The 26,044-nt window shown below is 46.9% G+C and overlaps 1 long non-coding RNA gene across 2 annotated transcripts in view; it reads left to right on the top strand.

Annotated features, from left to right (window-relative positions):
- LOC122698705 overlaps nt 1–17,871 on the top strand; it is a 67,588-nt gene extending 49,717 nt beyond the window's left edge. Inside the window, exons 4-7 of one of the 2 annotated variants that reach the window (XR_006342396.1) lie at nt 2,148–2,177; nt 2,661–2,682; nt 16,190–16,379; nt 17,386–17,871. This is a non-coding gene — a long non-coding RNA (uncharacterized LOC122698705). Of the gene's footprint in view, nt 1–2,147; nt 2,178–2,660; nt 2,683–16,189; nt 16,646–17,385 lie in introns of both variants that reach the window. The other variant, XR_006342395.1, reaches the window with a different exon arrangement.
- The last annotated feature ends 8,173 nt before the right edge of the window (nt 17,872–26,044 follow it).

The following is a 26,044-nucleotide window of genomic DNA, read 5'->3' as shown; positions in this document are numbered from 1 at the left end:
GTCAAATGTTTCTATATGGTTTCAGGTCAGGATGAGAACAAGGATGATGCTACCATGAATGAGAGTTAAGGAGTCAGAACAGGGAATAATTTAGAGGGTAAGAAATTGTGTTCCAGTTGAGACATGTTGAATCTGAGGCAGTAGTAATATGAAATAACAGAGATATGGGTAGGCAGTTGATTTGTCTGAACAGATAAGGAATGGAGCTATAGATTTTGAAGCTATTGATAAAAAATTGAGAGATGAAACCATAAGCATGAGTTAAATTTTCAAAGAAAGAGGAGGAAGGAAGCCAAACAAGTAGACGATGAGAATGGTCTGAGACAGAACAGGGGTAGGGAGTCATCTGGAAAATCAAAAGGGAAAAACATCTCAGGAGGAAGGGGTGGTCCATGATGCCACATACAGCAGCCAGGGCAAGAAGATCCAGCCCTGGACAAAAGCCCATAGGGCAAAGAATCTATCTGCCATATGGGCTTCCCAATTCCTAGGTTGGGAAGATCCCCAGAAGGGAATGGCTACCCACTCCAGTATTCTTTTTTTTTTTTTTTAAAAAAAAGGTCATAGAAAAGAAGAGGAGAGAGGATAAGAGTTCATAACAATGTTTCCTTTTTAAAAAAGTTTATTTATTTTTATTTATTTATTTTAGTTGGAGCCTCATTACTTTACAATATTGTAGTGGTTTTTGCCATACATTGATATGAATCAGCCTCTCCAGTATTCTAATCTGGAGAATTCTATGGACAGAGGAGCCTGGTGGGCTGCAGTCCATGGGATTGAAAAGAGTCAGACCTGACTAAAGGACTAACACTTTCACTTTTCGTACCAAGCTAAATGGTTTGGTATAGAGTTTTCCCAGGGACTGGAGACAGAAGGAAGTTGTAGGGTAAGTAAGAGTAGAGAGGGTGGTGAGGAACAGAAGGCAGATGATGGGAGTGGCTTGAAAACTTCGTCAGTAAAAGAAGGGACCAAGCTTTGGGGAGAAAGCACAGTCAGGTCAAGGAGGCTGGATAAGTTCGAGGAGACCTACTTTCATGAGAGAACAAGAGGATGGTGCTGGAAAATGCTGGACAAGGAGCTAGGATGTGGTGGAAGGCAATGCCTTTGGGACTTGGGCTATCACTCTTTGCCTAAGGATTCTCTACTTATATTTTAGGATGGCAACGCCACAGGGTCGTGGTTAGAGAAGACCTTGTCAGCTAGAGAGGCATAAACCGAGTAAAGATTAATTAGTGTTTTTCTTTTAAGACCATGGAATCTTAGCTTATTATTTTCTGCTCTGGTCGAATAAATAGAGGGACTATACCCACCCACTCCAAACTCTTCCTTCTTGTCCACTCCCAGTGTCTCCTTTATATTTTTGTTTTTAATTTTATTGAAGTATAGTTGATTTACAATGTTATATTATTTTCAGGTGAATGAATGTTTTAAATCCATTCCTGCCAAGTAACTAATGTCAAATTATAGCTGGAAACCACTCATCCATATAAAGTTTTGCCTTAATTTTCCCTAATAATTAAAAAAAAATTTACTGTTAAAAATCCCTCCAAAGACGTCTCCTATACTCTCATCATGGCATTTACAATACTGCTTTGAAATGTTTTACCTCAAATGTTTACATACTCCTCTCTCTTAACTTGCCCCCATCTCTCCAGGCCAAGGGTTGTGTCTTATTTGTCTTAGACTCACTCATGATATTCACAAGATAATTGCAAATTTATTAAAAAAATTATTCTTAGTGAATAATCTTCATTCAGTTCTTTTAGTCAGTCTCCATGACTTTGCATAGTCTCACTGAGAGATGAGGTCAACATCTATATTTGAGGCTCTTAAGCCTGTGAGGCAAAGGCCAAATGACCCTCTTGCCATGATAGTTTTCCCAGTCATCCCCTAATCCTGCCTGGCCCGCTGCTGGGCACTGTGGCATACAAAAGACAATACATGCGCTGTTTCCAGAGCCTGGAACACAATGTTCATGGACATCCCTTTCACATCATCCTTCACCTCTTTATTCAAAACACTTTGGAGTGGCCTTCTCTGCCACCTCCAACTCCCTTCTCAGCTTTATTTTTCTCCATCGCACTTATTATTACTCAATATTTTATACACATTGCTCACTTGTTTTATTGTCTGTTCTTCTCTTATAGAATGTGAGTCCCAGGAAGGCATGAATGAAGGTATGCGGCTTATATTTGGAATAACAAAAAAAGACCACAAACTGGGCGGCTTACACAGCAAAAACGTATTATCCCCCAGAACTGGAGGCTAGAACTTTGAAATCAAGGTGTTGGCAGGTTGGGTTCCTTCTGTGAGCTGTGACAGAGAATCTGTTCAAGCCTTTCTCCTAGCGTCTGGTAGCCTCAGGAGTTCCTTGGCTTGTAGACAGCATTCTTCCTGTTTTGACATTGCCGTTTCTTTGTGTGTGTCTGTGTCTAAATTTCCCCTTTAATAAGGACACCAGTCATACTGGGTTAGGATTAGGGCCCATCCTGATGACCTCATTTTAACTTGATCATCAACAAAGACCATTCTCCAAATAAGGTCACATTCATAGGTACTGGAGGTTAGGATTTTAACATTTTAGGGGGAGGAGGGTGTTACAATTCAACCCATAATGAATATTTATTGAATAATTAAGTGAGGTCACTTCTTTTCTTTAGGAAGAAGATGGACCATGTGAAGGTAGAACTGATGTTGGCATACCTTGGTGAATATGTGACAAGCATCTGCTGAAGGCCTGGTAGGGCGGGAGGGTGATGAGGAGGGAGGCTGGAACTGCTGAGCCATGAAAGGCAGGGACTATCTGCAGCCAGACTGAGGCAAGGGTGCCCTTCATGCTCAGCAAAGCAGAGACCAGACAAGGCTCAGAGAGGTCGTCAGGGCAGTGCAGAGAGCTCTGCAAGGAGATCTGAAGCCAGAGCTCGTTCTGAAAGCATCCAAGAATCACACCAAGCTTGGCAGTAGAGAGCTTGACCTTCTCGTGATCTAGAAGGATGAGCAACTTGGTTTAATGTCTTACCTGGGTCACAGGTGAGCCTGGGAACTAGGAGCTGAGTGCCCTGTGTGTTGTCTTATGTCATGTGATGATAGAATTCTGGGCCATGTGATCTGCCTGTGTCCATGCTTTGATATATTATTTTCTTTTCCTTTAACTTCTTTTTCTCTTGGTGAAAGTTACTTTTGTCCTTTCTAACTTTTCCTTGGCTGATCTAAGGGGAAAGGGAACTGCTGTTGGTGAGACCAGTTGAGGAGGTTGAAAGCTCCATGTGGCTGGGGAACAGCCAGCCCAGTTTGAGAGGACAAGGAGATGGGAGCAGATAAGACTCGGGAGGGGCCAGACCCAATGGGTTGACCGCTGAGCCTTTCGCATTTGAGGTTTTTAATTCACAAGGTATAGAACCAGAAAAAAAGTGTAAAAAGCTCGTCTGTGGCCTCCTGCTGACGTAATATCACTGGACCAAGAAGGCAGTTACACACATAGTCACCATGGCACAGACTCAGCATCCAGGACATATGAACCTTAATTCAGTTCGAGGAGCAACTATCAATCATTAGTCAGCAATACCTAGACCTGGGATTCAGAGATAAGCTAACAACCTAGAAGAGGAGGAGCTTCCCTGGTGACTCAGAGGTTAAAGCGTCTGCCTGCAATGCGGGAGACCTGGGTTCAATCCCTGGGTCAGGAAGATCCCCTGGAGAAGGAAATGGCAACCCACTCCAGTATTCTTGCCTGGAGAATCCCATGGACGGAGGAGCCTGGTGGGCTACAGTCCACGGGGTCACAAAGAGTCAGACACGACTGAATGACTTCACTTAGACGAGGAGACATGCATGTAAATAAAAGTTCAGCACCACAGGGAAAGTGTCACATGAGGTACAGAGGTTGCCTCTATTTGTTTCTTAGGGCTGTCATTAACCAAGAACAAGAAACTGGGTGGGACAATAGGAAAGTATTGTCTCACCACGTGGAGGCCAGAAGTCTGAAATCAAGGTATTGGCAGGCTCATGCCCTCTCCGATGCTGTAGAGGAGAACCAGTCCTTGTCTCTTCTAGATTTTGGTGTTTGCCAGCAATCTTGGTGTCCCTCGACTTGTAGGTGGATAACTCACTCCAAACACGTGGTCGCCTTCTCCCTAGACCTCACACCATCTTCCCTCCATGCATGTCTGTCTCTGTGTCCAGATTTCCCCTTCTGATAGAGAACCCCAGTCATTCTGGATCAAGGCCCACCTTAACAACCTTGTTTTGACTTGATTACCTCTGTGAAGGCCATATTTTCAAATAAGGTCACACTCTGAGTACTGGGGGTTAGGACCAAACTTGTTTCTTTTCAGAGCAGGGATACAATTCAATCCATTGTTGTTTAGTCACTAAGTCATGTCTGACTCTTTTGCGACCTCATAGACTGTAGCCCACCAGGCTCCTCTGTCCATGGGATTCTCCAGGCAAGAATATAGCAGTGGGTTGCCAGTTCCTTCTCCAGAGGATCGTACTGACCCAGAGATCGAATCCATGTCTCTCACACTGCAGGCAGATTCTTTCCTGTCTTAGCCATCAGGGAAGCCCCCATGACATCAGCATAATACTACCTAATTCAGTGTTGTCCTGGGTATTGGATAAGATCAATATACATTTTGTTAACATTGGAGTGCTATGTGCATTTCTGTGTGCTCAGTCACTTTAGTCGTGTCTGACTCTTTGCGATCCTATGGACTGTAGCCTGCCAGGCTCTTCTGTCCATGGGATTCTCCAGGCAAGAATCCAAGAGTGGGTTGCCATGCCCTTCTCCAGGGGATCTTCCCAACCCAAGGATCGAACTCGTGTCTCCTATGTTTTCTGGATCACAGGTGAATTCTCTACCGCTGAGCCACCGGGGAAGCCCCTAGAGTGCTGTGTATAGAGAAGTTATTTGGACTCTTGGTAGAGCTAAATCAGATCATCTCCTCTTTAATTCTTTCTCTTTTGAGCAGGATCCTCTAAAACAAGGGGTCTATAGCCCATGGCCCACAGGCCAAAACTGTCCTGTCTCCTGTGTTTGTATAGCCCATAGTCTGAGAAAGACTTTTACATCTTTAAAAGGCTTGGCGGGGGGGGTGGGAAATCAAAAGAATAATATTTCATGACATGTGAAAGTGATATGAAATTCAAATTTTCATGTCAATAAATGAAGTCATATCAGGGTATGGCCACACCCATTGGTTGATGTCTGTGGCTGCTTTCGCGTTACTAGAGCAGAGGTGAGCGGCCGCGGCAGACACTGTACGGCCTTCAAAGCCCAACATATTTACAGTCTAGTCTTTACAGAAAAAGTTTGCTGCCCCTGCTCGAGAATAATAAAACTAAGCAAATAGAAACTCCGAGCCAAGACCCAGTCTTTGAACATTCACATTGGCTGTGTGCACTCCCCTTAAATCTTTGGGTCTTTGCAACGTCACTCTAGCTCTGACTTCTTGGAGTTTGAGAGGAGCAGCCTGAGCTTCTCCTGGCTGGGGCTGACTTGACATAGCTCCCAGGGGGAGCCCCGGGGTAGGGTGGTCTCCAGATCTGCCCTACAGGAGAGTTGCAGAGCCACACAAATCCGATCCTGCCTGCTGCACCTCCATCATTGAAGTTGCCTCATGTCAGCTGTTGGTGGACTTCGCCTACTGAGAGATCTCCTTTTAGACATAATCACCTTTTCATATACATGCAGCTCTCTAAACGCCTCTCCCACCCCAGAGCTTTGCCTGGTGATCGAAAGGAGCTAATCCAACAAATGGCATGATCATCTCTGAATGGCCTCAGTTTATCACCTGGACAAGCACAGAGGGTTCCACTCTGAGCTTCTCTTTGTTGTAGCAACAGGTGCTCAGGAAGTGGATGGGGGTGGTTGAGAAGGAGGATGGGTTTAAGGGCCGGAATGGGGCGATAGGAGGGAGGCTGTGGAATGCTCTTTGGGGGAGAGCTTTAGAAATAGGATCAGCTTCGCTAGTTTGGAATGGTCTGGGACACAATCCTCGCAGGACTCAGGGGTGGCAGATGACACCAGAACTCTTCGAAGTTCTGCAAAATAGTCCATGACAGATGTAAGTGTTGTCTGTCCTAAACTGAGAGTTCTTAAAGAATTTTCTGAAAAAGTAATAAGGGAAAAAAAGATTCTAAGGGAAAATCTATTTTTCTTTATATTTTTTGGTTTTGTATATGACTTAATCTCTATGGCACAAGCCAGGTGAGAGACCACACCGTCTACCTAGTCCTGTCTGACAAGAGGGTTCCAGGAGGCTTCCAGAATGGTTACAGGTTTGTGTACAGCTGAGTCCCTTTGCTGTCCACTTGAAACTATCACAACATTGCTAATCAGCTATGCTTGAGTGCGTGCTAAGTCGCTTCAGTCATGTTCGACTCTTTGTGACCCCCCCCTGGACTGTAGCCAACCGGGATCCTCTGTCCAGGCAAGGACACTGGAGTGGGTTGCCCTGCCCTCCTCCAGGGGACCTTCCAGGTGCAGGGATCAAATTCACATCTCTTATGTCTCCTGCTTTGGCAGGCAAGTTCTTTACCACTAGAGCCGTCTGGGAAGCTTGTTAAACAGCTATACTCCAATACAAAATAAAAAGTTTTTTAAAAAAAGGAGCCTAGGAAGTTTTCATATGTCTCAAATGCTGATTTTTTTTGAGATGTTATGTTTAAACATTACTGTAAAATTTGATATTGGGATGTCTGGAGCTAAAGTTCAGAGAAAGCAGCCTGGCATAGGGCAGCTGTTGGTAAAGTTTTTTTGGAAAGATCTAGATGGTAAACAGTACAGGTTTGCAGGTCATGTGGTCGCTGCTGCAGCTATTCAACTCTGCTGTTGTGTAAAAGCAGGCACAAGTCATATGTAAATAAATGACTCTGACTGTGTGTTAATAAAACTTTATTTACAGAAGCAAATGGCCAGCCAGATTTGGCCATGGGCTTTAGTTTGCTGATCCCTGGTAGAGAGTTTTATCCTCTTCTATATTAGCTTTCTTTGCTTTCCCTAGAAGATGCTAGGGACCATTTTTTGGAGTCCATACGTCAAGGCTGTTTATTATCACCCTCCTTATTTAACTTATATGCAGAGTACATCATGCAAAATGCTGTGCTGGATGAAGCACAAACTAGAATCAAGATTGCCAGGAAAAATATCAACAACCTCAGATATGCAGATGACACCACCCTTATGGCAGAAAGCAAAGAGGAACTGAAGAGCCTCTTGATGAAAGTGAAAGATGAGAGTGAAAAAGCTGACTTAAAACTCCATATTCAAAAAACAAAGATCATGGCATCTGGTCCCATCACTTCATGGCAAATAGATGGGGAAACAATGGAAACAGTGACAGACTATTTTTTTGGCTCCAAAATCACTGCAGATGGTGACTTCAGCCATGAAATTAAAAGATGCTTGCTCCTTGGAAGAAAAGCTATGACCAACCTAGACAGCATATTAAAAGCAGAGACATTACTTTGCTGACAAAGGTCTGTCTAGTCAAACTATGGTTTCTCCAGCAGTCATGTATGGATGTGAGAGCTAGACCATAAAGAAGACTGAGCACCGAAGAACTGATGCTTTTGAAGTGTTGGAGAAGACTGTTGAGAGTCCCTTGGACTACAAGGAGATCAAACTAGTCAATCCTAAAGGAAATCAGTCTTGAATATTCATTGGCAGGACTGATGCTGAAGTTGAAGCTCCAATACTTTGGCCACCTGATGGGAAGAACTGACTCATTGAAAAGACCCTGATGCTGGGAAAGATTGAGGGCAGGAGGAGAAGGGGATGAGAGAGGATGAGAAGGTTGGATGGCATCACCGACTTAATGGACATGAGTTTGAACAAGTTCTGGGAGTTGGTGATGGACAGGGAGGCCTGGCGTGCTGCAGTCCGTGGGGTCACAAAGAGTTGGACATTACTGAGCAACTGAACTGAACTGAACAAATGCTAGAGCACAGAGAGTGTGTCAGTATATGGCAGGAGTAGCTCTGCCATATGGGAGAGCTGAAATTTGAGTAAGCAGAATCCAGGAGAAAAGGGGTGAGATGCTCAGAGTCTGGGTGAGATAGTGGTCAACAGTGGAAGGAGGAATATCAGTGGAAGGGGAGGAGCTAGGTTCACTTACTAGCTGAACTTCTGGATATAGATGCTGAAGTTAGAGTAGGCTGTAGAGGGAAGACATCTGGTTCCTTGAGCTGTCTAGGACCCTGAACAATCTCACTCTTCCAGGCTCCACATGACCCACTTCTACTATGGTTTCTGCTCTTTTTGTCTACCCTTGCAGTCTCCTAGGATTTCTGTCTCTTTTACCCCATCCATATTATTGTAAACTCCCAAATCTTGGCTCTCTCTAAAGCTCTTTATAATAACCCTGCCTCGTGACACCTGTCCCAGGATTATGACATTCAGAATGAATTAGCCCTTCTCTATGCTCCCCTGGTCTGGGTGTAAATTCCATAATAGTGCCAATTATGCTTTTGCCTTCCTCATTTCTTGACTGTGAGATTTTCATGTGTAGGTTCTATTTTATATTCTTAGTGGTTAGTTGGGGAAAAATGCCTATCAAAGAGAGAAATACATAGGTGCAATAAGGAGCTAACTCAAAGATACTCAATCTAGTGCCATCTTGCATGACTTTCCAGTTATTTTGTTTATAGTGTTTTCTTTCTCAGGAGGTGATACTGGTTTTGAAGGAGGGGACAAGGTTGTATACTTCAACTATAATTATACTGGGCTGGCCATGAAGTTCATTTAGGTTTTTCCGTAAGATGTTATGTAAAAACCCAAACGAACTTTTTGGCCAACCCAGTGTTATATTGTGAGTGGTATATTGTAAGTAGTATAGTCACAAATGGCAGAATTTCTATAGTCAGCCCAGGCTACAAGGGGGATTTGTTGGTTCCTGTAACCATAACAAGGGGAGGCAAAGTGCAGCTGGCCTCAGGGACAACTGGGAATGGGGAAAAGAGGAGGGACAGTCCCTTATCTCGGTTTTTGCCCAGGTGTCAAGTTTCATGCCTACTATCTTTACCCCAAGCAGGAACTGCCTTTTTTGTTTCCAGAAGTCTGGTCCAGAAAGTCTTAGGAAAGCGTTGGCCTACCTTGGTCATCTATGCAAGCTGTGATCAGAAAGGCAGATTTTCATCACTGGTAGCTCCTGGTAAAACAGCAGTGGCATGGGGTGGGAGGAAGACACCCTGATGAAAGGAGGGTGCGTTTCTTAGAAGCAGGGAGAAGGGGTGCCAGAAAGACAGAATGAGAGACACCACATCAGTGTCTGCCCTTCCTCAGTGCTCGGTCCTGAACTGGGCAGAAACTCAGGTGACCAACATCAGCCATTGTTCCTCCCAAAGTGTCACCGCTCATGTCCAATTGGTCTCTAGACTGTGACTGCCAAAGCTTTCTCAGAGTAAATGCAGTCCTTCCCTTCCCATTAATAGACTAAGAACCCACCTTTTCCATAGACATGATAGCATAGAAATGCTGCCTTCTTTGCTAGTCCTTGAGTGTTAAATAAATGAGTCCCAGCCATTCATTGGAGAAGGCAATGGCAACCCCCTCCAGTACTCTTGCCTGGTAAATCCCATGGACAGAGGAGCCTGGTGGGCTACAGTCCATGGTGTCTCGAAGAGTCGGACACGACTGAGCGACTTCACTTTCACTTTTCACTTTCATGCATTAGAGAAGGAAATGGCAACCCACTCCAGTGTTCTTGCCTGGAGAATCCCAGGGATGGGGGAGCCTGGTGGGCTGCCATCTATGGGGTCACACAGAGTCTGATATGACTGGCGTGACTTAGCAGCAGCAGCAGCAACCATTCATCATCCCTTCAACACACATTTGTCCAGCACTATTTTTTTTAAAAAATAAAATTTCTGCTTTTTTTTTAAAAATAATTTTATTTATTTTTGGGTGTGCTGAGTCTTCTTTGCTGTGCAGGTTTTTCTCTAGTTGTGGTGAGCGGGGGTTACACTCTAGTTGTGTGCAGGTTTCTCATTGTGGTGGATTCTCTTGTTGCAGAGCACAGGCTCTAGGGTGAGGGGGCTTCAGTAGTTGTGGCGTGTGGGCTCAGCAGTTGTGGTTTTGGGGCTCTAGAGCACAGGCTCAATACTTGTGGCACACGGGCTTAAGTGCCCTGCAGCATGTGGGATCTTCCTGGACCAGGGATTGAACCTGTATCTCCTGCATTGACGATTCTTTACCACTGAGCCACCAGGGAAGCCCTGTCCAGCACTACTTTTTAAGAGCAGCCTTAGGTTTGCAGCAAAATCAAGCAGGAAGTACAGAGTTGCCACTGAGCTTTTCATAAGCTATAGCATGATCACCTTCTATTGATGTCATCTCATTTGTTCTACTCAACAACTCTGTGAAGTAGGGATGCATTCTCATCTCACTTTTCAGACAAGAAAAAGGTCTAAAATGGTAAAGGGGCTTGACAAAGACCTCATGGCTTTTGAGGGGTCAGTTTGGGATGTTACTGTCATTTTCATTGAATACATTCAAAGCAGAAGATTCCAAGGCAGGAAGGGCTGACTCTTCAATGGTAGAATTCTCTACACCTATATTTGATACAGAGAGAAGTAGCATAGGTCTTGAAATGTTTTCAAAACCCTGAATTCAGCAAACAGACCATATTTTTTTGCCCAAATCCATTCAAGTCATCAATCTTGAGCCCCACTGCATCTCCTGGAAGTGAGTCTGATAATTCAGTTAAATGGTGGAGATCTGCTGCATGGCCCCCTCTGCAATGCAGATGTGGACACTCTGACCCTTCCATGCCCATTTCATTGGCATCAAACAGCAAAGTCTCTGGAGGGAAAGGTGCCAGGGACAAGGAGGAGGTGGCTGGCAGGGCTCCCCAGATGCCCCCAGTTGATTTCTTCCAGGACTAGTTCTCATGCCCAAAACAGTCTTGTGGTTCAGCTCATGAGGTCTGCAGGGTTACACTTCCAGTTTCTTCTTTCTTTGGCTTCAGTGTCTCTGAGCCCTGGTCTCTTGGGATTAAGGTGTATGTGACTGGGAAGTGGAGACTGGGGCAAGGGAGGGGGCAGTTGAATGGAGTGGGTGGCTGGTAATATTTTCCAGTTCTTTCTAAAGCGTCTGCCTTCCCTTAATGGACACGGAAGTGAGCCAGCCAACAGACTGCTCCAACTGCAAGATTGGTTACTGGTTACATCATCTGGGCAGCCAGACTGGGGAGGTGGGGAGAAACTGAGTAGGGATTAACCCAGCCCTGAGTGAATTGATAGACAAAGGCTGTGGTGATCAGGTAACCTTTTTCCCAAGCACTGGCCTTGGGGGGAGGTGGAGAGGAGCCAGATATTCGTAATAGTGCCCGCATGGGTGCTGGGTGGCTGCCCGCCCTTTACCAACATTTTAGCTCTATTTCATTCCACTCTATACTGCTCCATCCTGAAAGTTTTGGTTGAGAATTGAATGTCCCAGGAATATACCAGTGCATACATACTAACTCACTTAAGTCGTGTCTGACTCTGTGACACCCCATGGCATAGCCCACCAGGCTTCTTTGTCCCATGGGATTCTCCAGGCAAGAATACTGGAGCAGTTTGCCATTTTCTTCTCCAGGGGATATAATATACCAGTGAAGAGACGATATTGAAACATCTAAGATGTGCAGCCTCAAGGCACCCCCTTTTTCAGTGAGGCACAGGGGTACACATCAGTTAGCTGGTGCTGTGTGCTAAGACACCCCCAACATGAGTGGTTTCTGACACCATTCCTTAATGCTGCTTCTGAGTCTAATGAGCTGCTGGGCAGTTCTGCTGAATTGGATCGGGCTCTGTGGTGGGTGGGTCAGCTGGCTGATCAGTGATGGTCTGGACAACTACAGCCTTTCTCTATATGCCTTCTCATCCTCTCCCAGGCTAACCTGGGCTTGGTCATATGCAGGGGAAGGCTTCCAAGGGGGCAGCAGACAAAGCCTCTGGAGGTCCAGGCTTGGGACACATTTGAAGTTGCTTCTGGCCACATTCTACTGACCAAAGCAAGTTACAAGGCCAGCCTGGATTGAAGGGGTGGGGGAAAGGGCTCCACCTCTGGTTGGGGGAAGAGACAGAGACATTTTTGTCCTCTGCTCTATACCCACGAGCCCTTATTATGGTCAGAAGACTGATAACGCTCTGTTATAGCTCTTATCACAAACTGCTAGGCAGGATGGAGGAGGAGGAGTAGTACATTCTGATAGTGGTGGGTGGGGTGGGAAGGAGTTTGGGGAAGAGTTCACAGAGAAGGAAGCCTTGAAGGACAAATAGCATTTCAACAAGAGCAGAAACACACACCCGTTTCGCTTCCTTTTCTCTTCTGTCCCTCTTGCCAAAATCCAGCCCTGGACCCACTAGCTACCACCACTGGTCTGATTGCAGGGATTCTCAGCAACCCAGGGAGGGGGGAGCATCATCTCTGCCCCTTACATCTAGAGACAAGAAGAGCTCCAGCAAGTCCTTCCTGTAATTAGAAAAAGGGAGATTCCTTGACTCGTGTTTTTGCCAAACTGTGGCATTTCTCGCCCATCTCTCTTCTCTTCTTGAGCTCTGCCCCTATTTCTCTATCTTTCTCCCACTGTGATTTCTGATGGGATGGGTCACTGGAAGTCAGCAAGGAAAAAGATAAATAAAAATTGCTTTCATTCCGTTGTCAATGGAAAACAAAAACTTTTCTCTTGTTTTGTGGTGAATCATGTAGCATGTAAAGAGCTTCACCCAGTGCTGGGGACAGAGTATATGTGTGCACTCAGTCACTCAGTTTGACTCTTTGTGACCCCTTGGACTCTATCTAGCCTGCCAGAGTTCTTCTGTCCATGACATTTTTCAGGCAAGAATACTAGAGTGGATTGCCGTTTCCTCTTTCAGGAAATCTTCCCAACCCAGGGATGGACCCTGTGAAAACTGCATTGCAGGTGGATTCTTTATTACTGAGCCATGGGGGGCAGGTGTTGGGGGAGAGTGGAGGGGAGCTGGGCAGAGTAGCTGGGTTGATAAATGGAGTGGGGGTGGCAGGAGCAGTATTGGTTGCGGTAACTATTACACCTAATGAGTCTTTGGAACAGAAGTGTTGTCTGGACAGACCTCTACTGCCTTAGCAGAATTGCTGGCGTGCTTGACAAGTATGATCATTAAGAACAAACAACTTTCTGTTTCAGCAAATGCTTGGGTAGCTCCTTTCTCCTGAGAACAAACAAACAGAAAAATCCCAGAAGGAATCTGTCTGGAGTTGGTCATCCTCTGGTGAAGTCCACCCTTGGAAAAATCCTCAAGCCTCACTTACTGCTGCAGGACCATTACCCCACCCCCTACCCGCCACCACGCTCCCCCCCCCCCCATCCCAAGTCACCCTAGCACCAGGTAGAAAAGACAAGAGGTATTCTGAGGGCACAGGCTCTTTGGTTAGGTTCCCCAATTGCCATGGCCAAGACTACTTCTGCAAAGAGAAGGATGATGCCCTCTAATCCTGGTGTGTGTCTCTCCTCTGCCTCTGCTCTGCCTTTGAAGTTTCCAGGGGCCTTCTGTTTCCTTGGGTCCTGATAATGGAGGCGGCTGGAGTCTTTGGAGGGCCTCCTGTTCAGTTTGCTTCCAGTCTGAAAGGTGTGGCTGAGAGTAGGATGTGAGAGGGAGCCAAGGCAGCCCTGGCTTCCTCCACTCACACATGGATGTCAGATCTCCTTCTCTTCTTGGTGACACCAACTGTGTCTAAACCTGAAATGTTTGGTTATAAGGAGCAGAAATGTAGCTCCAATGAGCTTAGACAAGTGAAACATTTATTCCATAATTGGGCCGGACACTGAGGTGCTCCTAGAAATAAAGGAAGAGTTACAGAAATTGAAACCGAGCGGAACCCTATGGGCATGGGCGTGGGAACCATGCTGTCACGGAAGCCTTTCTGTCTCTTGAAACCAGTGTTTCTTGTTTGTAGGGAATAGACCCCAGCCTCCTCGGTGGAACAGCCAAGAAACAATAGCGTAGCCTTGGGGCAGGGTCCTGATTACACCTCAAGGACTACACCTGACAATATCTTTGAGCTCTCTATAGAACTAAAGCTCCCAACTAATGGAAGATGTCAGCATACTTCGTTCCAGAGAGATCACCCGAGGCCCAGGTGGTGCTAGTGGTGAAGAACTCGCTTACTAATACAGGGGACTTAAGAGATGCAGGTCCTATGCTTGGGAAGAGAAGATCCCCTGGAGCAGGGCATGGCAACCCACTCCAGTATTCTTGCCTGGAGGATCCCATGAACAGAGGAGCCTGGCAGGCTTCAGTCTACAGGCTCACCAAGAGTTGGACCCTGAAGTGACTTAGCACTGCACCCACAGATTAAAGGAACTAGAGAAGCTCATTGAGAGATTAACTGAGACCAGGTTAAAGGAGTGTAGGCCCTGCCCACACCCTGATGTTATCAACAGCCCACCCTTGAACTGTTGCTGTAAAACTCCTCTCCAAATCCTTCCAACTTGGGATGCACAGTTTTCAAGGCATGAGTCTGCTGTGTCCCCCTTTGCCTGGCAAAGGAATAAAGCTCTTCTTTTCCACTTCACCCAAAACTCTTGTCTCTAAGATTTGATTTGTGCACAGAGGCTGAGTTTTTGGCATCAAAATCAGGACCCCCCTCTTCATCACTGTTTGCCTATCTCCACTTCTTTGTGCTTTTCTTCAACTGCTAGTTAGTTGTGACCCCTTCTGAGAGGCTTTCCTCTGGTAGGTATGTGACCATTAGCAGTCCCTACTTAGCAGCTTCTGCAGAAACAGGGTATTCTTCGTTCGATCCTAGGGAAGGGTTATGAGTTTTCCTACTTGGGTTATAAACCAGTGTTGTCTGAACATGGGCGCTAGACTTTGGGTCCTTGGACATGCCCCCCTCCCCCTATATAGGACTTTAGATTCTGGCACCAGAAGAAGGAAGATGAAAACGTTTGCTGAACACATCACAACCAATAAGTGCTCCCACAGGTACAAAGCTTTAGGAGGTATATACTCTTTTTCCATTGTCAGCAGAGCCCATTAATGTCTTTGCTGTCTACTCTCCTTTTGAAAGACAAATTAGTATAACCTCATTGCTGTTGTTCTGTTCCCATTGGCAGTGGTTGGTTTAGACACAGCATGGGATGTACTTTTGGCCAAAGTGGTATAAGGAGACACTAACTGGAAGCCTTCAGAGAAAGGTTCTCATTCTAAAGAAGGGAGATCTCTTTTGCAGACCACCCACTGGTCTTCAGAGGATGCCTGGAGCTGCTGGACCAGGATGCAGCTGTGAGGACCGAGTCAAGATTGAGGCTGATCTGCTGAGGAAGACAGAGCAGGGTACAGCCAGGTCCTAAAGGACCTGACTGAGCCAGTGTATCAGCTGACCTTGGACCACCCTCTCCAAGGACATTTTGCCTATGAGAGGACATTTTCTTTATTGTTTAAGCCAGTGGTTTTAAAACTATGGTCTCCAGACTAGGAGTTTCAGCCTCCCTTGGGAACTTGTCAAAAATATAAATTCTTGAGTCTCACCCAGACCCACTGAATTCTGGGGATGTGGCCGAGGCCTGTGGGTTTTAAGGGGCCTTCCAGGTAGTTCTGGTGAGAATTACAGCTAGGACCCAGAGAGGATAGTTGTCATGGGGTGAGTGGTGGCCCCCAAAAGATAAATCCACACCCTAATCCCTGGAATCTGTAGATGTTACTTTATTTGGGAAAAGAGTCTTTACAAATCTATTTAAAGATTTTGAGATGATAATCCTGGATTATCCATGTGGGCCCTAAATCCAATGATGTGTCCTTATAAAGGAAGAGCCGAGGGAGTTCAAGACAGACAGCAAAGGAGAAGACAGGGGAAAGGGGGAGGCCATGTGACCACAGGGGCAGAGAGGAGTGACGGGCCCACATGGGTCCCGACAGCGCTGGAGTCTGAGGGGCAGAGCACAGATCCCCCTCAGAGGTCCCCAGGGAGCGTGGCCCTGCTGACACTTTGGTTCCAGACTTCTGACCTCCAGCACTGTGAGAGGGCAAGCTTCTGCTGCTTTAAGCCACCAAGTTTGTAGTGATTTGTTAGAGCAGCCCCAGGGAATGAATACAGTCCTCTCCTCTATGGGGAGGACTGCGTTGCTTCTCATGCAGAGAAGCTGGGTCAACCCAATAGAGTGCGGCAAGGAGGGAGCGGAGGGGCTGGTTTCTCACTTTCTTCATCCTCTTTGACCTCCAGATGATGCCCTCCCCCCCGCCAGCACCGGCCTAATCCAGAGGAAAACCACAATGGAGACCCCTTGATATGGTCCATTGGGGTTGGCCTCCAGAGACTCAAAGCAGGGTGGAGCAGGCGGGAGAGAGGCTCTGGAAGGGCAGCTGGAAGCCACCCAGAACACACACAACTGCGGGCAAAACACAACTGAATGGTAACCTTTGAACAGACCTGGAAGGATAAGGTCCAAAAACGTACCTGAGTTGAATGTGGCAAGAGTTCGTGCTTTGTGAAGTTAGAGAACGACAACATTCATCTGGCAAAAGTGGCCAGAAGAAGTGGAAATTCTAGTGATGTTTAAGTAAGGGGACAAAGACGGCTGGAGGCCCTGGGGGTGAAGAAGTGATTCCTTGCATCTGTCCATGCTTGAAAGATAGAGATGATAGCGAGATAAGAGGATGAAAGATGTGCGAACAGCAGGTGCTTAAAAGGGGTGGGTAAACAGAATGGGGAGAGGGAGGGACTAGGGGAACTACTGTGTCACCTAATGGAGGATTTTGACATTTTTATACATTTCTGGCATTGTGGTTCAATCAACAATAGGGTTACTATTGCCCCTTTTAGCCTCCTAATCACTTCTTCTACTGACAAGTGAGGACAACCTCATAAGATTTAGGCTCAAAGCCCCAGGAGTTCTGCTTACAGAAAGGTGGCAGAGGGTCTACCATTTAGATGAGGGAGGGCCCAGGGCTCAGAGGACAGACATGCGTGTCCTGGGCTCATCTTCCTAGACGGAATTTGCCAGGGAGTGTCTGGGGATAGGGTTGGATCCATCACAGCCACCATGCTCTGTAGCCCCAGGCTGTATCTTTTGCCTTTTCTGTGCCTCAGGACCACGGGAAGAATGAGGCTCTCTCTATCTTGAAGAGCCTTTGAAAAGAACAAATAATGGTAAATAAACCAAGGGAAATAAATAAATAACAATCAGCGATTTACCAAACTACACAAAATTATCTAATTACAGAACAGGAAAGAAAAACAAAAGGCTAGGGAGGGAAGGGTGAAAACCTCTCGGGGTGAGGGGGGCAGGGTGATGGCTACAGAGGGATTAAAGGAATTCGGATTTGTTAGCGGGAGAGACAACCTGGCTCCCTTTCCTAATTCTTCTTCTTTTTTTTTTTTCCTAATTCTTCTTAACAAAACTTGCCTTGCTCCTGCAGATGCTCCAAGAGGGAACATCTGTCTATAGGCTCCTGGATTCTGATGTGTGAGCGTTTGGTCTAAGGAACTGTTTTCAAGCCTGCGAACTGCTTGGCAGACTCTGGTCTGGGACACTTCCTTATGCACCAAGTAAGGAACAAGCTACAACCACCAACACAACAACGAGCCAAGTTGCGTAAGGAAATACACACTTGTCAGTCACTTGCCAAATGCCCTTCTCTGAGTCAGGGGGTTGGGTGTCCCACCCCTGCAGGGTCCTGCAGCCTGCAGAATAGTTCTTGCATGGTGCATGTTTCATTGTGAGCAGAGACTGTCTCTACCACATAGGAGGAACTTTATTTTTCCTTAATAAAGCACGTAGTTTGTGTTTGGAACGTGCGTGTGCTTGCATGTGTGCATGTGTGTGGGTGCATGTCACTGAATGTATCTGTGTGCCTGCCTGTGACGCTGGGCCAGCAGAGATGGACACACTTCCACTCATGAGATGAGGCCCTGGCCTAGCAGCGAGGGGATGTACGTGTGGGCGTTGAGTGTGAGTCGACCCAGAGTCCAGGCCCAGGGCCTCTGGGGACTTGTCGCCTGCAGGGCTCATTATAGAGGAGACCAGGTTCTTGGAGTGTTCCCAGAGCAATACAGAGTGCAGTCATGAGTTTGAAAAATATTCCTGCGAGAGATATAAATAAAGACTCCAAACCCAAAGCCAGGGTTTGAGAAAGCCATCCTTAAACACAGGATAATTTATAGCTGCTGCCGTCCTGTCCCGAGGATGACTCAGCTCTCCTAGTCTGAGCAGGCCCAGCCTGCTCCAGTAACCTTTGGGTTTGGCTGAAAGGAAGGCGCTAAAGAGAGAGAGCGCTCCAAGGAAGCTTGTGAGCTAACCACCCGGCTACCGGCTGCCCCTGCTGGGTCCCCTCCCCCCCACCTCCTCCTGCTTCTGGGCAAACTCCAGCCTGGACAGGGCTGATCAGACCCTGGAAGCTGAGGAATAGGCCCCTTGGTTATTCCTGGCTGGCCAGCCCTCGGGAAATCTCTGAGATGGATGTTGGTCTACCTCTGGGATCCGGTGGGTTCTGGTATCCACACAACAGGCCAATCTTCCCCAGGAGGCACCATCTCAACACAGACACAAGTAGAACTGGAGAGTTGTTCTCAGTCATGGAGACTTTTGAACCCCACCGAAAGAACAGAAATGAGAGTATTTTCCTCTTTTATTAAAAAATAACTTACTCCAGTCAAGTGCCAAAAGTGGGCTGTGAAGAGGGGCAGATAAGCTTCAGCACTGTGGTAAGTGTGTGAGGGAGCAGTCAGAGTTGAACAGGGTTAGTTTCTAATTCTCTCCCCCTCCGCATTGCCTGCCCCCCTTCCTTCATTATATTTTTAGCAGACTCTTTGGCCAACCAAGGCGAAAGAGACAAATGCAAGTACACAGAGTGCTTATCAAAACCCGTGGATGTTTCTTTTTTTCTTTCTTCTTTTTCCCTTAAAAACCTTCCAGGAGCAGGGAAAGGACTGGAAGTACTTGAAGGTCTTTTTAGCTCCGTGCCTCACCCCGGCTTGGATCTCAAGAACATTTCGATGCCAAGGCCGTGTGCCTGACTGTCCAAGTGTAGAAAAGAAAAAGTGTCATTCAGAGCTATTTTAAAAATAGTTTCGCTCTTTGATTAAATGGCTTAACAGCCCTGGATGAAGTTTTCTCTGCTCTAGCCCACGAATTTGTGTAACTGGCCTAATTTTAACCTAGATCCTTGCATATCAGGAATGTAATCATTGCTAAAGATATGAACAGTTCCTGAAATATGTAACTAAGTGTCTTCTTTCAACATACTTTTAGTAAACCATTGTGTGTGTGTATGTGTATGTGTATGTTTGGATGTGTGTCTGCAAACGGGGTTGTTAAAGATCTAAGTGAGGAGGAGTTGGGGTGGGATGCATGATGAAGCCCAGAGCCTCTTGTGTAGGGCGGGCAAGGGCTCTGACCTCTGGGCAGGGCATTATCTTTGGTGCCTCTCTCTGTTGTGTGTGTGCAGGACTTATTGCTAAGCTATTGTCCAGGAGGGGTGGCACTAGGCTGGGACCCCTCAGCCTGGGTATTTATTGCTGTACATAGTGTTTATCTGTGGTACATAGGGTTTGTTTTTTTTTTAAGTTGCAAATATAATCAATAAGGGGAAGATCCATTGGAGGAGGGGATGGCAGCCCACTCCAGTATTCATGCCAGAAGAATCCCATGGATAGAGGAGGCTGGCAGGCTATGGTCTATAGGGTCATATGACTGAAGCAACTTAGCACTAGCATGATCAATAAATACTGTTAAAGAGAAGGAAATTTCTTCTTCCATGAAGGAAGTTTCAAGTCAGTCAACTTAAAACACATACACACACACCTCCTCCCAGATCTACACAAACTGCCTTCATAAATGATAGAAAGCAGAGGACCACGGTAGCTGCATAACTAAAACCACAGTTTTGGCCTGGCCTGGTGGCGTTGGAAAAACAAGGAGCCTGCTTCAGATTTTGCAGCTCAGTGTTTTGAAGTCCAACCTCTGTCCCCTGTCTCCTCTTTTTTCTAATCTCTCCCTCTGGGAGTATTTTTTTTTTTCACCTTCCCCCAGTTTCTAAAGGCCCCCTGCTCTTGTAGTCACCTGTTTTTTCACATGATCAAAATAAAAAAGGCTGCCGTGATTGGTAAGTGTGGATTGATTAGCACATACAGATTGATTAGACACTTCTAGATTGATCAGAGGGACTTCCCTGGTGGCTCAGATGGCAAAGAATCTGCCTGCAATGCGGGAGATCTGGGTTTGATTCCTGCATCGGGAAGATCCCCTGGAGAAGGAGTGACTACCCATTCCAGTATTCTTGCCTGAAGAATCCCATGGACAGAGGAGCCTGGCGGGCTACAGTCCACGGGGTCACAAAGAGACACGATTGAGTGACTAGCGTTTCCCTCCAGTTTGATCAGACCCCTGCACTTTATGGGAAGAAACAATCTTGTGGAGAAGTGAAGAGTCTCAAGATCCCACAGCCATGGATGAGCAGCACCCTAGCCCTCTGAGACCGATGGAGAATGAATCTACAATAATTGGTAAGCAAGAGCTGGAGAGAAATTCCACTAGCCTGCCAGATAGAAACCTGGAGGTGGAACTGGGGCTGAGTCAGGCCTCTGCCCTTTGCTAGCTGATCGCCCTGCCTGGATTAACACAAGGGTGTATTTGGTTGGGCTGTCAGTGGTTTGTTTCTTCTGCTCTCTTTGGAGTAATCCACGCATCTGGCAGGGCTCCCCCGATGTCATCTGTTCTCCGAACGTCTCAGCTGCCTTGGCAGAAGAGCCCAGCCCAGCAGTCTTGGTTCTGAAGGTTATGGGAAGGCCCTTGGTGAGAAAACCAGCTTTGAATTTCTGGATTCTCTTCCAGAGACAGTGAGGCCCCTTGGGTTGGGTTTGCTGTTAAGCTTGGATGCCCCCTCTGTGCACACACTCTGATCATCTGCAGTTCTTGGGGAAATACTCCAAAGATACAGGACCCATCTTGGGGGCAGCAAGGGATCACAGAGCCGAAAAGATAAACTTCCCATCCCCCAGGATGAAGGTCTGAAGAAAGGTGCATATCTGTTGCTCAAAGGAGAGGGGCTGTGTGTGTCTGCACAAGGTGATGGATGGGATGGCCTTTGTCCAAAAGCAACACAATTGTGATCTGACAGACTTGTGAGATGGGCTGCTCACGTGCATCACAGCCCACATCAAGGTCGCCGGGACCTGCACACAGGACTACCCTGGGAAAGGAGGAACTGCAACTTCTGGAGAGAATTCAGAGGAGTGCCGGGGGGGACGAGGAGGCGGAGAACTGAGACGGAGGCGGTCCACCTTGAGTATCCCCCCTCTGCTGCCCTTCCCCCACCCTACTCCCCTAAGGCAGAAACCCAGGGCAGAGGTCAGACTAAAACCAGCTGATTCTGTGGCTGTTTATACCCTGTAACCAGAGCCTGTGCCTGCTAGGCTGCCCAACAGCTGCGGAGATAAGGGAATGGGCCGTCACTTCCAAAGACTGGGTGACCTGTGCTGGCGTCTACCTTGGGGGCCGCTTATCCCGCTCATTTACCTAGCCAGTGGGTGGGAGTGGGGAGAGGTGGGGCTGGCTGCCAGCTCCTGCCCAGGTGGCCGGGGTGACCTTCTCGAATACAGGGTGAATCTTCTAGCTCCATATGGGACTTCCTTCTAGACTCTCTCCCAACCCCCTGTCTCCTCAAGGGGTTGCTTTCTACCCGGTCAAGAGAGGTGAGAGAGGAGTTCTGCCTGTTTCTTGGGTTTGTTTTCCTCTCTCTTTATCGTTGTCATCACAGAAACAGAAAAGAACACGTGGTAAAGCTCTGGATCAGGCGAAATTTCTAGATTCTGCTGCCAAATGCATTTCAGGCCAGGGCACTTCTTGCCTTGCCCCCATCCCAGAGTTCCCCTCTGAGGTTAGCCTTGTCTTCCCTCCCATCTCCATCCTCTCAGCCCTCCAGGCAGGGGGAGGGACCTCTCTGCCCACTGGGGACTCCCTGCAAGAAGGCAGAGGTAGTGAACCCTCCCTGCTGGAAGACTCCAAACCAGGCTTATCCTGCTAGTCCTTCGGTAAGTGGTCCTTCTAGTCCATATCCCCATCCTATGGGGGCAGGCTCCCTCCACCTCCATCTTCCAGTCTGCCCCTTTCCTCTCCCATTCTTTCCCCTCCATCCACTTCTGACCGTCTCCAGCCCCTTGGTCCTGGGCACCCCTCTGGAGCAGGTAGACATCCTGTTCTGGTTCTCACTGTTCACACCTCTCAAGTATGAGATTTGAAGATGGCTCACATGTTCTTTCCTTCAGTTTCTTGTTCCCTTGCCACTTGGGCTCATCTTAGAGCCCAGCACTGGCATGGCCCGTGACCTGGGACACTCAGCACTGCCTGCCAAACGGCTTTTTATTTTTTACTGTCCCTGCCTGTCCCTTCCCTGCTGGCAACCTGGGCAGAGGTGGAGGTGGCGCTCATGGAGTTGGCTGAGTTTGTTCAACAGCTGCCTCAGAATGGAAAAGGTGAGGGCAAGTCTCTAGCGTAGGGGAAAAACAATGAAAACCAAGGAGTTTCGACTAAGAGAATCCTGAGTTCAAGTCCACACATGACCGGTGACCAGCTGTGGAACCTCAGTGTCCTCATCATTTAAAATGGGGATGATGACACCTTACCCTTCAGGGTCAGAGGAGATCATGAAAAGGAAGATGCTTGGGAAATTGTTTTTCCTTAGTGTGTCTGACAGTGGGTGTCAGCAATCTTTGCTGCCTGCATGAATACAAGACAGGAGAAGAGAAGGGTGAAGGAAGGAGGGAAGGAGAGAGGCGGAGAGGAAAGAAAGCGAATGGAGCTTGCAGGGACCCCTGCTTTTTCAAGTATCAAAGTCTGAAGCAAACTGAACTTAGAGACTGCTGAGCTTGCAGGTTCTGGCTCCAAGATTTTCTGCGTCTTAACTTTGTAATTGGATACGCACTGACAAAGCTGTTTTTTTTTTCTTTTTCCTTCCCCTGATCAGAGTCTAAGGGAGCTGAGAGTGCATTAATCTAATGGCCAGAACAGAGGGGTTGATTAATATCTGCTGGTGTGTGTCTAGAGGACTTCTCCAAAGAGGGGATTGCCTGAAGCAGCCAGGCTTACCTCTTGCTGCTCTCCCCCTCATTCTGCTCCCCACTTTCACTGCCCCGCTCAGGTCCTAGGCTTCTCCTGCTTCCTCTGGAGCCTGAAATGTGTCTTATGCCGCATCCCCCTTGGGCCTGGAACATTTCTGATGCAGATCACTTCCAGGACTCTGCCACTTACCAACCGACCTGGGTAGATCACTGAACCCCTCTGGGTTTCAGTTTCCTTATCTGTAAAGAGAAAAACTGGATACAGCCTTTGTTAGGAAAGTTAAATAGGATCATGTAAGGGAGAGACCTAGCCCAAGGCCTGGCTTCAGGCTGTAGCACAGGTGATGGCCACTCCTGCCTGGGTTCATCAGTGTAGCTTCCCCCTTCCTCTCTCTGGGGGAGCTGTCCCCTTCCATTCCATTCCTTACTCTGTTCCTCCCTCCCCCACAACAAAGACTGGCTTTAGCTAATTTCCTCCCTGTCATCAAAGGTAAGCCCATCACCTCCTACCCTATCTGCCTGCATCTTTGTTTTACTGGATGTAGGAGAAGTTATAGATTTTAGAACTTTGCACCATCCTGCAAGCTTACAACTGCACATCTTTTCTGGTGGGATAATAGCCAGAAGCTCTGTTGGGAATTAGCCTCCTGCTTGAATTGTTTTTATTTTAAAGTAAAACCACATTTATGAGACTTCCCTGGCAGTCCAGGGGTTAAGACTCTGTGCTTCCAAAGCAGGGGGCGTGGGTTCAGTCTCTGGTTGGGGAACTAAAGATTACACATGCCACATGGTTAGGAAAAAAAAAGAAAGAAAAACCACATTTATTTACTAACCAAAGGGTTGATCTTAATTAAAGGAATACTTTGAAATAGTTGCATGTAAAATATTTGTGATAAAAATAATTAAATGCAATGAGGAAAAGGAAAAAAAGCATATGAAGATATAGACAGAACTTGCATATCATCTCAAAGCTAATTGTCATCAAACATGATGATGAAATTTTTACTCTGCTTTTTCATAGATCTGAACACAGGTGACATTTTTCCTCATACACTGCACCCACTGATTTTCCATCTCTCATTTTTCTTGTCATTATGCTTTCATTTCTCCTTCTGTTCGTGGTGTTGGAGCAATGTATCATTTGTAAAGTTAAAGATCTGAGTTTTTCTGCCATCAGCTGCAGTTTCTTCAACTCTCTCTCCCAGGTCCCAAGAAAATTGTGTTATTTCCAAAGTGCTCTCAGCCTTTACTGGAGGCCTTTGTCATCAGAAGAGATGACACAATCTGGGTTTTGGCCATTGCCCCTGTTTTTGACAGAGGTGTTACCACTTTTACTGCCTTCGTGTATTTATCAAAGTCCATGCCCTTTGCCTGGCACCAGAGGGTGGTTCTTACACCCTCTTCTTGTGAGGTGTGAGCATTTCTAACTTATTTTAGCCAATCTACATATTGTTTTTCTGATTTCAAGGAAAGAACCCATTTCCATTATTCTTCATGCTAATAAACAAGGGACCAGTAAGAAAACCCAGTTTTGACTAGAAAATTAACAGTGTTGTTGTTGTTCAATTGCTCAGTAATGTCTGACTCTTTGCGACCCCATGGACTGCAGCACGCCAGGCTTCCTTGTCCTTCACTGTCTCCCAGAGTTTGCTCAAACTCTTGTCCATTGAGTCAATGACGTCATCCAATCATCTCATCCTCTGTCGTCCCCTTCTCCTCCTGCCCTCAATCTTTCCCAGCATCAGGGTTTTTTCCAATGAGTCAGCTCTTTGTATTAGTTGGTCAAAGTATTAGAGCTTCAGCTTCAGCATCAGTCCTTCCAATGAATATTCGGGGTTGATTTCCTTTAGGATTGACTGGTTTGATCTCCTTGTGGTCCAAGGGACTCTCAAGAGTCTTCTCCAGCACCATAGTTCAAAAGCATCAGTTCTTCACTGCTTAGCATTCTTTATGGTCCAGCTCTCACATAACTACTGGAAAAACCGTAGCTTTGATGTGATTAAGAACCAGATACTCGAAGGACTTGGGGTGGCTGACTGGAGACAGGACTTACCTTCCTGAGGCCCTGGGAGATTGGGTGGAAGCCACCTTCTGCTGGACTTCACATCCTTCCTGGGGTCCTCCCTTCTTGCTCTGCTTCCACATTTTCTTATCAGCCCTTTTGGGGAGCACTTTCATAATACAGTGTGTAAGAGCACTGTCTAAGATCCCCCTTCTCAGATCTACTTCTTGGGAACTGAATCTAAGACAGCTGGCTGTGCATTTCTGCATGTTGGTGGTTCTCAGAGTTGAGAGAAAATCGGAATTACTAGAGGAGCTTGTGAAAAATGCAGATTTCAAGGTCAGGTGTCAGAAAGTGTAGTTGACTAGGGTGGGGCCCTCAAATCCGCAGTTTGGTGAGCTCTCTGGGGGGTTCCTGCATTGTGGCCCTGGAGCCTCGTTTGGAGAGCCATGGCTGCAGCCCTGGGACAGCGCTAACCGGTAACAAGTTGGTTGCTGGCTTGGGCTTCTTCAGCCCCACCCTACCTTGACATCTGCTGATCCCACAACTCCAAGTGGCTTGGCTTCAGCCAGGAACAAATTGCTGCTGCCTACCATCCAACTGGCACTCCCCTGGTGTCAGGCTGATCCTTCAGGCAGGGTCACTTACACATGGCTCTGATTCAGCCAGGGCGCTTTTCAGAGACCTCCACGTTTGGATGTTTGGGAATCACGAGACTTCTCCTTGGCTCCCATTCTTCTGTTCTTTCCAGCATCTGCCCAAGTTGCCCAGTTTTCATGTTCTGGTTACCGAGGTCCCCTTCTCCTCTGCTGCACACATTCTTTATCTCAGATCTCAGCAGCATGGGGCATGGGACAGAGCCCTGAAACAGCCACTTCTGGCAGCAAGTGTGGTAGTTACACACACGAGCATGATTGTTACACTTCTTGGGTTGAATCAAGGCACCATCACTTACTAACTGTGTGGCTCTGGGCAGGCTATTGATATTTAGATTCTCTGTGCCTTAGTTTTTTTTTTTA

The sequence above is a fragment of the Cervus elaphus genome, chromosome 8 (assembly GCF_910594005.1).
Source record: "Cervus elaphus chromosome 8, mCerEla1.1, whole genome shotgun sequence".
Taxonomy (NCBI): domain Eukaryota; kingdom Metazoa; phylum Chordata; class Mammalia; order Artiodactyla; family Cervidae; genus Cervus; species Cervus elaphus.
The sequence above is the reverse complement of the archived record's forward strand: the minus strand, read 5'-3'. Positions and strand labels throughout refer to the sequence as shown.